The following is a 15,877-nucleotide window of genomic DNA, read 5'->3' as shown; positions in this document are numbered from 1 at the left end:
GCCGCACATGGCAGTGGGGGAGGGACAGCTCAACTGCCCTGCAATGCTGGGTAGCTGCTGCACAGGGAACTTAGGGGAGCAGGGAGCTTATGGGGCTGCCGGTCCACCCTGGCTCCAAGCCCCACCAGCTAACTCCAATGGGCTGCTCTTCCTGCACGCAGTGGACAAAGCAGGCGGCTGCCAAACAACATCGTAAGGGACCACTGAGCAACATTAAACGAGCATCTTCTCTAATTGATCAGCAATGAAACAACGTTAACTGGAATGACTTTAAGTGAGGAGTTACTGTATTTATACCCATAACTAGTGCCCTACCAAATTCACGATCCATGTTGGACAATTTCACGGTCATAGGATTTTAAAAATATTCAGTGTCATGATTTCAGAGGTTTATATCTGAAATTTTGTGTGTTGTAACTGTGGGGGTCCTGACGCAATATGAGGTGGTGGGAGGTTGCAAAGCTGTTGTAGGGAGGATGTGGATTGCCACCCTTACTTCTGTGCTGCTGCTGGCCGAGTGCTCTAAAGCCAGTACTGCTGCTAGCAGCAGCGCAGAAGTGAGGTCTCTGGGTATGGGGGGTTGTCGTTACTTATGGGGGGAGGGGCAGAGCCAGTCTTACGGGTGGCAACCGCCTAGGGCCCCATGGTCAGGGTGTGCCGTGGTCCGTTCCCCCTGCCAGCCAGCCCAAAGTCCCTTTAATTCCCGAGCTGGGGAGGGGCAGGGCTGAGGCGCCCCAACCAGGAATTCCTACCGTGCACCAGGGGCTAGCTGATAGTCCCAATTGGGCTGGGGAGGGATGGGACGTCTTCTTCCCCTGTATGGGCTGCTCTAGGGGCTGGGTCAGACCCACCTCCAGGAATCTCCCCCAGGTGCAGGAAGCTCCACGGCTTCACTGCCTTTAGACCTGGGTCCCCAGCCAGCAGCCAAGAAGCTTAATTCACCCTGGGGATGTTCCCAGAGGTGGATCTGACCCAGCCCAGGAGCAGCCTGTGCAGCAGAAGAGAAAGTCCTGTTCCTTCCCAGCCTGGATGGGACTAGCAACTGGAGCCTGACACATGGTTGTAGCTCCCGGTTAAGGCACCCCCATCTCTGCCCTTCCTCATGGGAGGCGAGTATAATGGGCTAAGGGAGGTTAAGCCTCCCCTAACTCAGCCTGTGGCCCCACCCTCGCTCCTTCTTTCCCCTGAAGCCAGCAGGGGCTGAGCTCAGCTTGGAACTCGGGGCTTGGCCAGCCGGTGACTCGGGCCGGCCAGCAGCCTGGGGCAGGTCAGGCCAGTGCTTGGCCCAGCCAGTGGCCAGGGGTTCTGGCCCAGACTCGGAGCACCCAGCGTGGCTGGGGCAGGCCTTCTCGCAGCCCTGAGCTCAGGGCAGCGGGGGCAGGTGGGCAGGTGCTTGGGGCAGTTCGGCCAGGGCTCTTCCGGTTGCAGTGGGGGGGTAGGGAGGCCTCAGGACTCCGGCAGGTGACGGGGGTGGAAGCAGTGGGGTAGGGGCAGGGCCTCAGGCAGAAGGGGCAGGGCTGAGGGGGCTAGTCTCCCCAAAATGGGGGGTTCATGTGCCACTCATGAACCTGCCCTACAATAGCTAGATATTGTGATGGGAGCGGGGGGAATGATCAAATTTTATGGTCCGTGGTGCATTTTTCATGTCCGTGAATTTGATAGGGCACTACCCATAAAATGATTATGTATATACCTTGTGAGACAAGAAATGTCCAGCAGACACCGCTCAAAGAGAAAAATGTAAAAAACCCAAACTGATTTTCAGGTTTGGCGCAGGGATGTGGTCTTATATGATGTGCTCTTAGATTAACACAATTGAGTAGACACAGTTGGTAGGCCAATATTTCAGTTTTAGAAACAGGGAAGAGGGAGAAGTTGAAGGAACGCAAATTTTTTTAGCATGTTTTGCAAAGCACATGCCTACTTTCAACAGATACTAGGGACAGAAAAAATTAGTGTTAAACACGTGTCAAACATTTTTCCAAGATTTGGACCTTAGCGTCCAAAATATGGATGTTAGCATGAAAACCTCCAAGCTTAGTTACCAGCTTGGATCTGGTAAAGCTGCCACCAGCCAGGAATCTATACAGTGCCTGGCGCACTGTGGTCTCCCCAAAACCTTCCCTGGGGGACCCCCAGACTCAGATTCCTTGAGTCTCACAACAAAGGGGAATAAACCATTTCCCTTCCCCCTCCTCCCCTCCAGGTGTTCCCTCCCTGGGTTCCTGGAGAGATATACAGAAGCAAGCTCTGTGAATCTAAACAGAGGGACTCCACCCTCCCTGTTTCCAGTCCTGGAAAACACAAGTACCGAGATAGCTAATCTCCCTTCCCCCTTACCCAGAGGGTATGCAAAGTCATGCTTAGTAAATCTAACACAAAGAGATTTTCCCCCTGACTTCTTCCTCCCACCAATTCCCTGGTGAGCTGCTGTCATAAACAGATAGCTAAGGGTTAATGTCTCTTTCACCTGAAGCACCTGACCAGAGGACCAATCAGGAAACCAGATTTTTTCAACTTTGGGTGGAGGGAAGTTTGTGTCTAAGTCTTTGTTTTCTGCCTGCCTGCTTTCTCTGAGCTTTGGAGAAGTAGTTTCTACTTTCTAGTCTTCTGTTTCTAAGTGTAAGGACAAAGAGATCAGCTAGTAAGTTATATGGTTTCTTTTCTTTGATATTTGCATGAATATAAGTGCTGGAGTGCTTTGATTTGTATTCTTTTGAATAAGGCTGTTTATTCAATATTCTTTTAAGCAATTGACCCTGTATTGTATCATCTTAATACAGAGAGACCATTTGTATGTATTTTTCTTTCTTTTTATATAAAGCTTTCTTTTAAGACCTGTTGGAGTTTTTCTTTACTTCAGGGAAATTGAGTCTGTACTCACCAGGGAATTGGTGGGAGGAAGAAATCAGGAGGGGGAGATCTGTGTGTGTTGGATTTGCTAGCCTGATTTTGCATTCCCTCTGGGGGAATAGGAAAGTACTTTTTGTTTCAAGGATTGAGAACAGAGAGGGGAAGTCACTCTGTGTAGTTTCACAGAGCTTGTGTCTGTATATCTCTCCAGGAGCACCTGGAGGGGGGAAGGGAAAAAGGATTATTTCCCTTTGTTGTGAGACTCAAGGGATTTGGGTCTTGGGGTCCCCAGGGAAGGTTTTTCAGAGGGACCAGAGTGCCCCAAAACACTCTAATTTTTTGGGTGGTGGCAGCAAGTACCAGGTCCAAGCTGGTAACTAAGCTTGGAGGTTTTCATGCTAACCCCCATATTTTGGACGCTAAGGTCCAAATCTGGGACTAAGGGTATGATATGGTGTGCAGCAGGTGGGATATAGACAGAATCCAGAAGCCAGTAGGAATATTATATTTTTCTTTTCTCTGCTAAGGGCTTTTTAGCAGAGAGAGAAACAGTTGGTTTTAAAAGGGAACCAGAGAGAATTTTTTTTCTGCTCTCTCTGGCAGTTTGTGGCTTGCATGTTAAGCAAGAAGCCATTACCAGACTGTTAAGGGTCTTTTGTCATGCAATAGCCCTCCCATTAGGAGGCAAGTTCCAGCACTATATGCATGCAAATAAAGTGGTTTTTCAGGTTTACTTAACATTGAAGATTAGCTAAAGGCACTGTTGCTAGGCAGACTTCAGGAGGCAACAGAGCCTGCAGTGCAGAAGATAAACACCGGAGGGCACCCCAACACAAGAAAACAGGAACCATGACTTCTAAGGCAAAAATTGAGGCCGAAGAGCAATTCAAAGAAGCTGAACACAGGCGACAACTGGAAATAAAACAAAAAGAGATGGAGATGAAAGAAAAGGAAGAAAGCATCAAACTGGCAGCCTTCCAAAGAGAACAGGCAGCCCAAGAGGCAGCACACAAAAGAAAACTAGAAGAAGAAGAGGTGGCCTACCGAAGGAAACAAGCAGAAGAAGAGGCGGCCCACCACCGAGAAATGGAAAAACACCAAAAAGAAATGGAAAAACAACAAAAAGAAATGGAAAAAACAACAAAAAGAGAATGAAGAGAAGGAAAAACAGAGAAAACATGAACTGGAGTTGGCAAAAGCTGGGCTGCATGTGCCAGCCAACCCTAACAACCCGGCGCCCATTATTGCTCCACAGCACAGGAAATTTCCCACCTACAAGGCAGGTGATGACACCAAGGCCTTCTTGGAAAATTTTGAAAGAGCCTGTCTTGGGTACAGCATTCCAGAAGACCAGTACATGGTAGAATTGAGGTCACAGCTCAGTGGACCTTTAGCAGAGGTGGCAGCTGAAATGCCTAAGCAGCAAATGAATGACTATAAACTTTTTCAAACCAAGGCCAGATACCGAATGGGGATAACCCCAGATCATGCCCGTCGGCGCTTCAGAACCCAAAAGTGGAAACCAGAGGTGTCATTTCCCAAACACGCCTACTACATTGCAAAAAACTATGAGGCCTGGATAACAGGAAACAACATTCAAACCTTGGAAGAACTGCACCTCCTCATACAAATGGAGCAGTTCTTGGATGGTGTTCCTGAAGACATCACACGGTACATACAAGATGGAAATCCCAAAGATATCGCTGAGGCGGGGGAAATTGGAGCCAAATGGATGGAACTGGCAGAAAGCAAAAAAGCTACTGTCAAGGGAAACGATTACCCCAGGGGGCACACAGACCATAAACCCTACAACCGAGGACAGCCAAAGACCCCACATACCACCCAAGTAAAGCCACAGATACCCTACCCTTCAACCTCACCAGTCTCCAGTAACTCACCTCGGCCCAGTGACCCATCAGATGGAAGATGCTTTAAGTGTAATGAACTGGGACATATCAAGGCCAACTGTCCAAAGAACACCATGCGAGTGCAATTCATTACACCACCATCACACCAAAGATCCCCAGGCCCAGATGCCTCTCAAATACCCTTGGAGCGAAGGGAAAATTTGAGAGTGGGCGGAAAGAAGGTTACTGCGTGGAGAGACACGGGGGCACAAGTGTCAGCTATCCACCAATCCTTCGTTGACCCCAAATTCATCAACCCAAAGGCCAAAGTTACAATTTACCCCTTCATGTCACAAGCTGTAGACTTGCCTACAGCTCAACTGCCTGTCCAGTACAAAGGCTGGTCAGGAATGTGGACTTTTGCAGTCTATGACAATTATCCTATCCCCATGCTACTGGGGGAAGACTTGGCCAACCAGGTGAGGCGGGCCAAGAGAGTGGGAATGGTTACACGTAGCCAAACCAGGCAAGCTTCCAGACCCATTCCTGTTCCTGAACCGTCCACAGACGCCCCGTCTGGGTTACCAGAGACCCAGACAGAGGTAGTGGACCCGGATTCCATGCCAACCACTGAAACAGCCACAGCACCTCCAGTCCCAGGCCCGGAACTGGAACAGCAACCAGCACCAGCAAGTGCAACCCCATCTTCAAACTCAACGCCAGAGGGCGCCAGCGAGCCAGAACTGGCAGAAGCAACAGACAGCCATACCCAAAAGGCTCAGCCAGAGCCTGAAATACCCTCAGGTGCACCAGCGGAGAGCGGTTCACCAGCAACGGAAACAACCCCATCACCTACATCGCTTCCAGAGGGACCAAGCCCAAGTCCACAGTCTGAGGAAGAACTGGTCACCCCAGCCTCAAGGGAACAGTTCCAGACTGAGCAGGAAGCAGATGACAGCCTTCAGAAAGCGTGGGCGGCGGCACGGAGCACCCCACCGCCTCTCAGCTCTTCTAATCGATCCCGGTTTGTTATAGACCAAGGACTTTTATACAAGGAAATTCTTTCTGGTGGACACCGGGAAGAATGGCAGCCGCAAAAACAGTTGGTGGTTCCAACTAAGTACCGGGGGAAGCTCTTAAGCTTAGCCCATGATCATCCCAATGGCCATGCTGGGGTGAACAGAACCAAGGACCGGTTGGGGAAGTCCTTCCACTGGGAGGGGATGGGCAAGGATGTTGCCAAGTATGTCCGGTCTTGTGAGGTATGCCAAAGAGTGGGAAAGCCTCAAGACCAGGTCAAGGCCCCTCTCCAGCCACTCCCCATAATTGAGGTCCCATTTCAGCGAGTAGCTGTGGATATTCTGGGCCCTTTCCCAAAAAAGACGCCCAGAGGAAAGCAGTACGTACTGACTTTAGTGGACTTTGCTACCCGATGGCCGGAAGCAGTAGCTCTAGGCAACACCCGGGCTAACACTGTGTGCCTGGCCCTAACAGACATCTTTGCCAGGGTAGGTTGGCCCTCTGACATCCTTACCGATTCAGGGTCTAATTTCTTGGCAGGGACCATGGAAAAAACTGTGGGAAACTCATGGGGTGAATCACTTGGTTGCCACCCCGTACCACCATCAAACCAATGGCCTGGTGGAAAGGTTCAATGGAACTTTGGGGGCCATGATACGAAAATTCATCAACGAATTCTCCAATAATTGGGACCTAGTGTTGCAGCAGTTGCTGTTTGCCTACAGGGCTGTACCACATCCCAGTTTAGGGTTTTCACCATTTGAACTTGTGTATGGTCACGAGGTTAAGGGGCCATTACAGTTGGTGAAGCAGCAATGGGAGGGGTTTACGCCTTCTCCAGGAACTAACATTCTGGACTTTGTAAGCAACCTACAAAGCACCCTCCGTCACTCTTTAGCCCGTGCTAGAGAGAACCTAAAGGATGCTCAGGAAGAGCAAAAGGCCTGGTATGACAGACATGCCAGAGAACGTTCCTTCAAGGTAGGAGACCAGGTTATGGTCTTGAAGGCGCAACAGGCCCATAAGATGGAAGCATCATGGGAAGGGCCATTCACGGTCCAAGAGCGCCTGGGAGCTGTAAACTACCTCATAGCATTTCCCAATTCCTCACTAAAGCCTAAAGTGTACCATGTTAATTCTCTCAAGCCTTTCTATTCCAGAGACTTACAGGTTTGTCAGTTTACAGTCCAGGGAGATGAGGCTGAGTGGCCTGACGGTGTCTACTACGACGGGAAAAAAGACGGTGGCGTGGAAGAGGTGAACCTCTCAACCACCCTGGAACGTCTGCAGCGGCAACAAATCAAGGAGCTGTGCACTAGCTTCGCCCCATTGTTCTCAGCCACCCCAGGACGGACTGAACGGGCATACCACTCCATTGATACAGGTAATGCTCACCCAATCAGAACCCCACCCTACCGGGTGTCTCCTCATGCCCAAGCTGCTATAGAACGGGAGATCCAGAACATGCTACAGATGGGTATAATCCACCCATCTACCAGTGCATGGGCATCTCCAGTGGTTCTGGTACCCAAACCAGATGGGGAAATACGCTTTTGCGTGGACTACCGTAAGCTAAATGCTGTAACTCGTCCGGACAACTATCCAATGCCACGTACCGATGAGCTATTGGAAAAGTTGGGACGTGCCCAGTTCATCTGTACAATAGACTTAACCAAGGGGTACTGGCAAGTACCGCTAGATGAACCTGCCAAGGAGAGGTCAGCATTCGTCACCCATGCGGGGGTGTATGAATTCAATGTCCTTCCTTTCGGCCTTCGAAATGCACCCGCCACCTTCCAGAGGCTGGTAGATGGTCTACTAGCTGGACTGGGAGAATTTGCAGTTGCCTACCTCGATGATGTGGCCATTTTTTCAGACTCCTGGCCCGAACACCTACTACACCTGGAAAAGGTCTTTGAGCGCATCAGGCAGGCCGGACTAACTGTTAAGGCCAAAAAGTGTCAAATAGGCCAAAACAGAGTGACTTACCTGGGGCACCAGGTGGGTCGAGGAACCATAAACCCCCTACAGGCCAAGGTGGATGCTATCCAAAATTGGCCTGTCCCACGGTCCAAGAAGCAGGTCCAATCCTTCTTAGGCTTGGCCGGATACTACAGGCGATTTGTACCACACTACAGCCAAATCGCTGCCCCATTGACCGACCTGACCAAAAAGACCCAGCCAAATGCCGTTAAGTGGACTGATGAGTGTCAAAAGGCCTTTACCCAACTTAAGGCAACGCTCATGTCTGACCCTGTGCTCAGGGCCCCGAACTTTGACAAGCCATTCCTAGTAACCATGGATGCATCTGAGCGTGGTATAGGAGCAGTGCTCATGCAGGAAGCAACAGATCACAACTTCCATCCTGTCGTGTTTCTCAGCAAGAAACTGTCTGAGAGGGAAAGTCACTGGTCAGTCAGTGAAAAGGAATGCTATGCCATTGTGTACGCCCTGGAAAAGCTACGCCCATATGTTTGGGGACGGCGGTTCCAACTACAAACTGACCATGCTGCACTAAAGTGGCTTCATACTGCCAAGGGGAACAACAAGAAACTTCTTCGTTGGAGTTTAGCTCTCCAAGATTTTGATTTTGAAATTCAGCACATCACAGGAGCTTCTAACAAAGTAGCTGATGCACTCTCCCGTGAGAGTTTCCCAGAATTCAGTAGTTAAAAAGTGTTCTTAAAATGTAGAAGTCTGTTAGTTATATACTTGGGGGTATATGTAACGGTGCATGTGTTGTATTAATCTGTTTATTTTCAAGTTCTAGAAGGAAATCGCCGCCAGTGAGCTTCCCCACTGTCTGCAATTTGGGGGGCGTGTCATAAACAGATAGCTAAGGGTTAATGTCTCTTTCACCTGAAGCACCTGACCAGAGGACCAATCAGGAAACCGGATTTTTTCAACTTTGGGTGGAGGGAAGTTTGTGTCTAAGTCTTTGTTTTCTGCCTGCCTGCTTTCTCTGAGCTTTGGAGAAGTAGTTTCTACTTTCTAGTCTTCTGTTTCTAAGTGTAAGGACAAAGAGATCAGCTAGTAAGTTATATGGTTTCTTTTCTTTGATATTTGCATGAATATAAGTGCTGGAGTGCTTTGATTTGTATTCTTTTGAATAAGGCTGTTTATTCAATATTCTTTTAAGCAATTGACCCTGTATTGTATCATCTTAATACAGAGAGACCATTTGTATGTATTTTTCTTTCTTTTTATATAAAGCTTTCTTTTAAGACCTGTTGGAGTTTTTCTTTACTTCAGGGAAATTGAGTCTGTACTCACCAGGGAATTGGTGGGAGGAAGAAATCAGGGGGGGAGATCTGTGTGTGTTGGATTTGCTAGCCTGATTTTGCATTCCCTCTGGGGGAATAGGAAAGTACTTTTTGTTTCCAGGATTGAGAACAGAGAGGGGAAGTCACTCTGTGTAGTTTCACAGAGCTTGTGTCTGTATATCTCTCCAGGAGCACCTGGAGGGGGGAAGGGAAAAAGGATTATTTCCCTTTGTTGTGAGACTCAAGGGATTTGGGTCTTGGGGTCCCCAGGGAAGGTTTTTCAGAGGGACCAGAGTGCCCCAAAACACTCTAATTTTTTGGGTGGTGGCAGCAAGTACCAGGTCCAAGCTGGTAACTAAGCTTGGAGGTTTTCATGCTAACCCCCATATTTTGGACGCTAAGGTCCAAATCTGGGACTAAGGGTATGATAGCTGCAGACTCAATTTCCTGGAGTCCCCACTAAAGAAAAACTCCAACAGGTCTTAAAAAGAAAGCTTTATAAAAGAAAGAAAAATACATAAAAATGGTCTCTCTGTATTAAGGTGACAAATACAGGGTCATTTGCTTAAAAGAAAAAAATGAATAAACAGCCTTATCCAAAAAAGAATACAATTTAAACATTCCAGCAACTACACACAGGTAAATACAAAAGAAAACGATATAAACCTATTATTGTCTTACTATTCTTGTACTTACAACTTGGAAACAGAGATTAGAAAGCCAGGAGACAGAACGATCACTCTCAGAGCCAAGAGGGTCAGACACAAGACAAAGAACCAAGAACTCACACACAAACTTCCCTCCACCCAGATTTGAAAAAGTCTTGTTTCCTGATTGGTCCTCTGGTCAGGTGTTTCAGGTTACTGGTGTTACCCCTTTACAGGTAAAAGAATATTAACCCTTAGCTGTCTGTTTATGACAACACGGTGAGGGTTAATGCAGTGTCAGGTATGGTGCTATATTATCAGTATGTGTTTCTCCTAGTGACTGAAATTAAAATTATTCTGGTAAGTATTTACAAACTGTTCAAAGTTACACTCCAGCTACATTTACACACGTGCATGTCGGCTTCCATGAGACATCGTCAACGTGGGAAAATAGAAGGAAGCTTCCCTATGACCATATTCCTCTTCTTCTCTCATTCCAAACATGAAATATTAGAAACTAGAGCCTAAATTAAGTCTCTCATATTTACAGTTTAATCTCAGGCTTCTTATTGATAAGGCCCTCTGTTAAGCACCCAAAAGTTTACTTTCCTAACTGTACAAGCTTTTTGGGTCTTCAGATTTTAGAAGCTTGTCAGATGTCTAGTTGGACCAGAACTAATGGTAGAATGGACTCACTTGCATTATTTTCTTGTGGTTCTCACAGTTAAAGCAATCTTTTTGAGACATCAGAACGTTACTATAGTGTCAGAGAACGAAGATGAAGTTTGGAGCTTTTTTATTTCACTCAAACCAGTTTTCCCCACCCCTATTGTGACTATAGCTCTTCTACATGGACTTAAATAGAGGCACAGTTTACCAAGATGCTGGCAAGACTACTCAGTAACTTGAGAACCCCTGATCTGTTACCCTATTGAGTCAGTATAGGGAGGTCTGGTAGCATTACCCATCATTAAGATTACCCCACTGTTACCATTACTCTGTCCTCACTGAGCATGCTCCATCCCCTTACAGTTATATGTGACTGGACTTAGTATACCATCCCCACAGACTGACTGAAAGTGCTCCCTCAGCCCAGGCCTATGAGACAAAGCCAGACTTTCCGTATCAAGACTGCTCATGGTTCCTCTGGGCCAAGGTGGGCTGGTCATTGGAACTGAGAGAAGGGATCCTGTCTCTGCTATGCTGTCAGTGACAATCCCCTCCACTCCCTTGTACTCATACAGCATGAAGAAAGAAGCTGTTTGACTCAAATGCAGAGGCAACAAGAGTTGGAACAGGAGGGTTGGATGGGGAGAGTAGACTGAGACAAGGAGGCCTGGGAGGGGAGACTGAGACTAGATGCTGATGGGGACGGAGCAGAGAGGGAAACTGAGACTGGTAGTTGTGGGGAGCCGAGACTTGGACTGGTAGGAGGTAGAGGAGAAAGATGGGCTGTCTGGGTAAGGAGACTAGGATTGGGAGCTGGGGCGGGAATGGAGGGGAGAGTGGCAATCAGTGGGTAGAGGTGGAAACTGAGATTGAAGGAGGAGTTGGAGAAGCGACTGCGACTGGCTGGGTAAGTAGACAGGGACTGGGAATGCATGGGAAAGATGTGGGGAGGGGAAGGGAGACCTGATGAGGAGCCACAGCTGGGGGAAGAATTGCAACTGGATGGGCAAAGAGGCTGTAATTCTGAGCCAACTGGGGAACATAGATGTGTGTGTGGACAGTGACTGGAGGCTGGGGGGAGATACACAGATTGAGAGATGAGGGAAATGGGGGCTGATTGGGCAAGGAAACTAAGAATAAGGAGCTGGGGGTGTGGTGGGGACTGGGAATAGCTGGGCAAGCATGCTGAGGGTGAGTTGGGGATGGCTGGGTAGGGACACTGGGGCCAAGCACCTTGGGGAGTGGTTTTGGGACAGGGAATGGCTGGAAAAGGAGCATGGGAGCAGGACATGGGGAAAGACTGGGACTGTTTGTTTGGAAGGGTGAGGCTATGACTTGCTGGGCAAGGAGACTGGAACTTGGATGAGAAGCAGGAGGTGGAGACTGGGAGTGGCTAGGTGAGAAGAATGGATCTAGGATAAGGAACTGGGATGGGGCAGAGACAGGATTGGGACAGGAGAGTAAAGGTCAAGCTTGGGGGATTGGGCACAAGAGTCTGTGCCCACTAAATCCCATTTCCCACCAGAGCCAGGAATGGAACCCAGGATTCTTGAGTCACATCATTCCTCTGCTATCAGCAAATAGCTGTGAAACCCACCGGCAATGTGTCCTAGCCCCCTCTTGTGCTGGGCCACATGGGAAGACAACTCAAGTGGCAGAGTCTATGTGGTGGATTTAGCAGTTGCAACTCTCCTGATAAGAGACATGGGCAGCAGTATGGTGCCACGTGATGGAATTTCTGTATTTTCAGCTTGCTTTTTAAAAACCTAGGACAACATATGCCCCCTCTCTCTCTCTCTCTCTCACATGCACAACATGTTAAAAGAACATTATTAAGTTGCAAAGTTAAATACTTAAAAATTAGGAAATGCCAGAATTAAAATTGTCTGTATAAGCTTAATACAGCACCCATGCATGTATGTTGCAACACAGACTTTAATTATATGATCACATACTACTTCTGCCACAGGCTTGAGTACACTCTGCCTGGAGGTATGAGTGTACATGGACTGGAACTGGGTTCCACTATTGCAGAGCATCCTTTGCCCCCCTGTCTAGTCCAGCTTCTTCCTTCTCGAGTGATCAGGAGGTTTACAGAGATGCAGCCAGAAGTCACTAAAAGATTCTGGAAGAGGGGCTGGGCTGGTGCATAGGGAAGTGAATGAGCCAGGAGATTGCAGGAAGGGAAAGGATGGTTAAGGCAATTGAATGCGTCCTTGGAAATGGGAGTGTCTCTCTGCCACTGTGTTCCTAGGTGATGCTAGTATTGCTGAGCTAAGGGATCAAAGTCAGAACCATGGCCCCCAACAGATCAAAACTGATGTGTTGGACCTCCTCAGAGTTTTTTTTAAAAGAACGATTATCCTGTGTTTTTTATCTTTCGTATGGTTTTTGCCCTCACCTGCCCAGCACCAGTGTGTGTATGACAACTAATGTTGCCCATTCTCCCGAGTTTATTGGGTAAGGTGATTTTGGCTCCTGCTGCAGGAGCTAAGACAATGCACATCTGCCCAGTAATGTGTTCTGCTCCCATCAAGCCACCCACAACCCATAAGTTCATGCCCGTAGCCCCCAACCTGCCCCCCCTTCAGTATACCCTTCCCTCCCATCTGCTTCTCCTGGGGTCCTTCACCCTCCTCTCCCAGGGCTGGGAGTGGTGGTGGGCTGCAGTGGGGTCCCCTCACCTCCATCCATGCTGGGAGGCTGTTGCAGGGCTTGTCATCCCCTTTTGCCCCTTCCCAGGCTGGGTGTTGCAGGGAGAGAGAAGGCAAAGATGCGTGATCCTGTCCCTGTTGCTCATAGGTGCGAAGCCACCCAGAGCTGCTGTACTCTTCAGCTCCACACGCCTCTCCTATGAGAAGAAGTTGCTGTGGGGGCATTGGAGAGCGAGCTCTGCCTATTCTGACCTTGAAAGTGGCTAAGTGGGGTGGGCAGCCAAGCAGCAGACTCAGAGTCACTAAAGGGCTGGAGCAGCTTCTGTCATCACTAGACTGGCTCCAGCCAAAAACTTGACACACATTAACAACTTACTAGAATTGGCAACACTGAAGTCATATGTGCCAAAGTTTTCAGAGGTGTTCCCCCCCCCCCGCCCAAAGGACAGATTCACAAAGGAACTTAGGCACCTAACTCCCACTGTGGATTTAGGCACCACTGACAGTCACAAAATCCCTGCTCAGCTGCTGCCCAATTCCGGAAGCAACTAAATTCCTTAAGTGTTTATATTTTCACTTTAAAAGTTCTCTAGGACCTAAGTTTCTGCCACTGGGCATGTGTAGGGCTCCCTCAGGCAGGCCCCAGGATGCCAGTGCCATGCCTAAGACCCAGCAGGACTCTCAAACTAGGCATGCCCCCTCCCTGCACTATCTTGCCTGCAGGATCAAATCCATTAGGTGTGCTCTGAGCACAGCTAACTCCATGCAATTTGTTGCAGGGGGCACTGGCCTCCCTTACAACAGTCAGCCAATTGCTAGTGTACCCTCCCCCCCCCGCCCCTGTTCAGGTCTCCTTTGTGCCTGATTACACAAAGGGATTTGAACAGGGTCTTCCACCTTGCACGTGCCATCACCCATGGGCTGTGGGATAGTCTGATGGGGTGCTCTCTCAGTGTCTCCTGTTGATACTGTTCTGAGGTGCATAATTAATGAGCACATGACTCTGTAGTCCCCTGGGCCGGGCACACACGGGAGAGGTGGGCGATGGCTGTTCAAAGCGTTTCACCTCATCAAGTTGAGAGAGGAATAGAACCTGGGGCGTCCAGATTCCAGTAAAGTGCCTTAACCACTAGGATAAAAGTTATTACAGAGGATGCCGCCTCCACTTTTTGCCAGGACCCCTGCCCCCCTCCCCTTTCCCCCAAGGTCCCACCTCCCCTGGCCAGGCTGAAAGCTGTGGGTAGCCCAGGCCCCTCTCCCTGCCCGCCAAGGCTCTGGCCCAGGGCAGGTGGAGGGTCTACAGCTCCCCACAGCTACCCAGGTGGCTCTTACCATGGCCAGGCTGCAGCTCCAAAGCCCTGTCGGCTGGATGGAGCTGGGTCAAGGGTAAGAGCTGCATGGGCAGCTGCGGGAGGAACTGCTCTTCCACCTGCCCTGGGTGCGGTGAGGATATGGGTCGGGAACCCTCCCCCACACCCACCCGCAGTTGGAGGGGCCCTCATTCCCTGTCCAGCTTGGCCAGGGGTGGGGCCTTTGGGGGGGGCAAGAGGTAGGGCTGGGGCATGGCCACAGAGGGAGCCCCTGACCCTCTACTTTTGGGAAGGCTCTGCTGCCCCTGCATAGGTGCCTCCTTCCAGCCTGGAGTTAGGCACTTAAATCCATTTGAAGGGCAGGGCTCAGGACCCATTTGCTTGGTAGCTCTTGTTGGCTAGGTTAGCCAGCTCCCCACTTGGTGGAGTGGCTTTTGTCAATACCATTCTTGATCTCTCTCACTCGCTTCCTGTGGACTGTATAGGTAGTTTGAGTGCTAAACTCAGGGTTCTGAAGAGCACTGAGTGGTCAGCTGCCTAAGCATCAGGTGTTGCAATGCGCTGCATTACAACACCTCAGTGCCATTAGTTAATCAAGGCCTAATTGTAATCATAGAATATTAGGGTTGGAAGGGAACCTCAAGAGATCATCTAGTCCAACCCCCTGCTCAAAGCAGAACCAATCCCCAGATCCCTAAATGGCCCCCTCAAGGATTGAACTCACAACCCTGGGTTTAGCAGGCCAATGCTCAAACCACTGAGCTATCCCTCCCCCCATGTGTTCTGCATTTTTTTGATCCCTGATTTGAGACTCGGGGGTCTGATCTGCAGAAATGCTGAGCACTCAGATCTGCAGCTGAACTCAGTGGAAGCTCTGCTTTGAATATATGACATGACATAAGTACTCTGAGAAATCAGGCCCTAGGAATCTTGGTCTCAAAAATAGTGGCTACTTTTCACCTTTAGATATTGATGGATTGGCTCCCCATTTGTAAAATGGAGTTAATAGCGGCTCATCTCATTGCGTTGAACACCATAGAAAATGTCATGAGGAAATGAACACTTTGGTTTTCAGAGCAGGGTTTGAATAGCGTGCAGTAAATAAGGCATTGGTTGAGGGGGTGGGAGGGAGGCACATACTGACTAACAAGGAGAAAGGAGCACATTGCACAGCTCTCATGACAGATCCTGTGCAATGATGATTGCTGGGGTCCTGTGGAATAAAAAGAGTATGTGACTGTAGCACTCATAGGAGCATGTCAGGGTTAGATTTCCCTGTGCTTTGTCCATCTGAGGATTGACAAGCTGCTCAGGCAGTCAAAGGGGACAGTTCTGGTGGCGGCAGCTGAGTTTAGGGTGTGCTGAAAGGACTCAGTGGCGGTGGGACTCATGTTAGTTGTGCATGTTCATTTTTAGATACTAAGTTTAACAAAACTCCACTTTTAAAACTGTCCCTGGCATGGGATGGTAAAAGAGTTATGTAATTAAAGACTGTGTCATAATGCATATGCACAAGAGAGCCCAATTAAGATTACACAGGGTACCTTAATTCTGGCATTTCGTACGTATTTGGAGCTTGTCTTTAAAAACGTAGTGTTCTTTTGAGAGAAAGAG

General features: G+C 49.0%; 1 protein-coding gene across 4 annotated transcripts in view; it reads left to right on the top strand.

Moving 5' to 3' along the window:
* Window positions 1-15,877, top strand: part of SLCO5A1 (solute carrier organic anion transporter family member 5A1) — a 128,864-nt gene that overhangs the window by 102,860 nt on the left and 10,127 nt on the right. The window lies entirely within an intron of this gene.

The sequence above is a fragment of the Gopherus flavomarginatus genome, chromosome 2 (assembly GCF_025201925.1).
Source record: "Gopherus flavomarginatus isolate rGopFla2 chromosome 2, rGopFla2.mat.asm, whole genome shotgun sequence".
Taxonomy (NCBI): domain Eukaryota; kingdom Metazoa; phylum Chordata; order Testudines; family Testudinidae; genus Gopherus; species Gopherus flavomarginatus.
The sequence above is the reverse complement of the archived record's forward strand: the minus strand, read 5'-3'. Positions and strand labels throughout refer to the sequence as shown.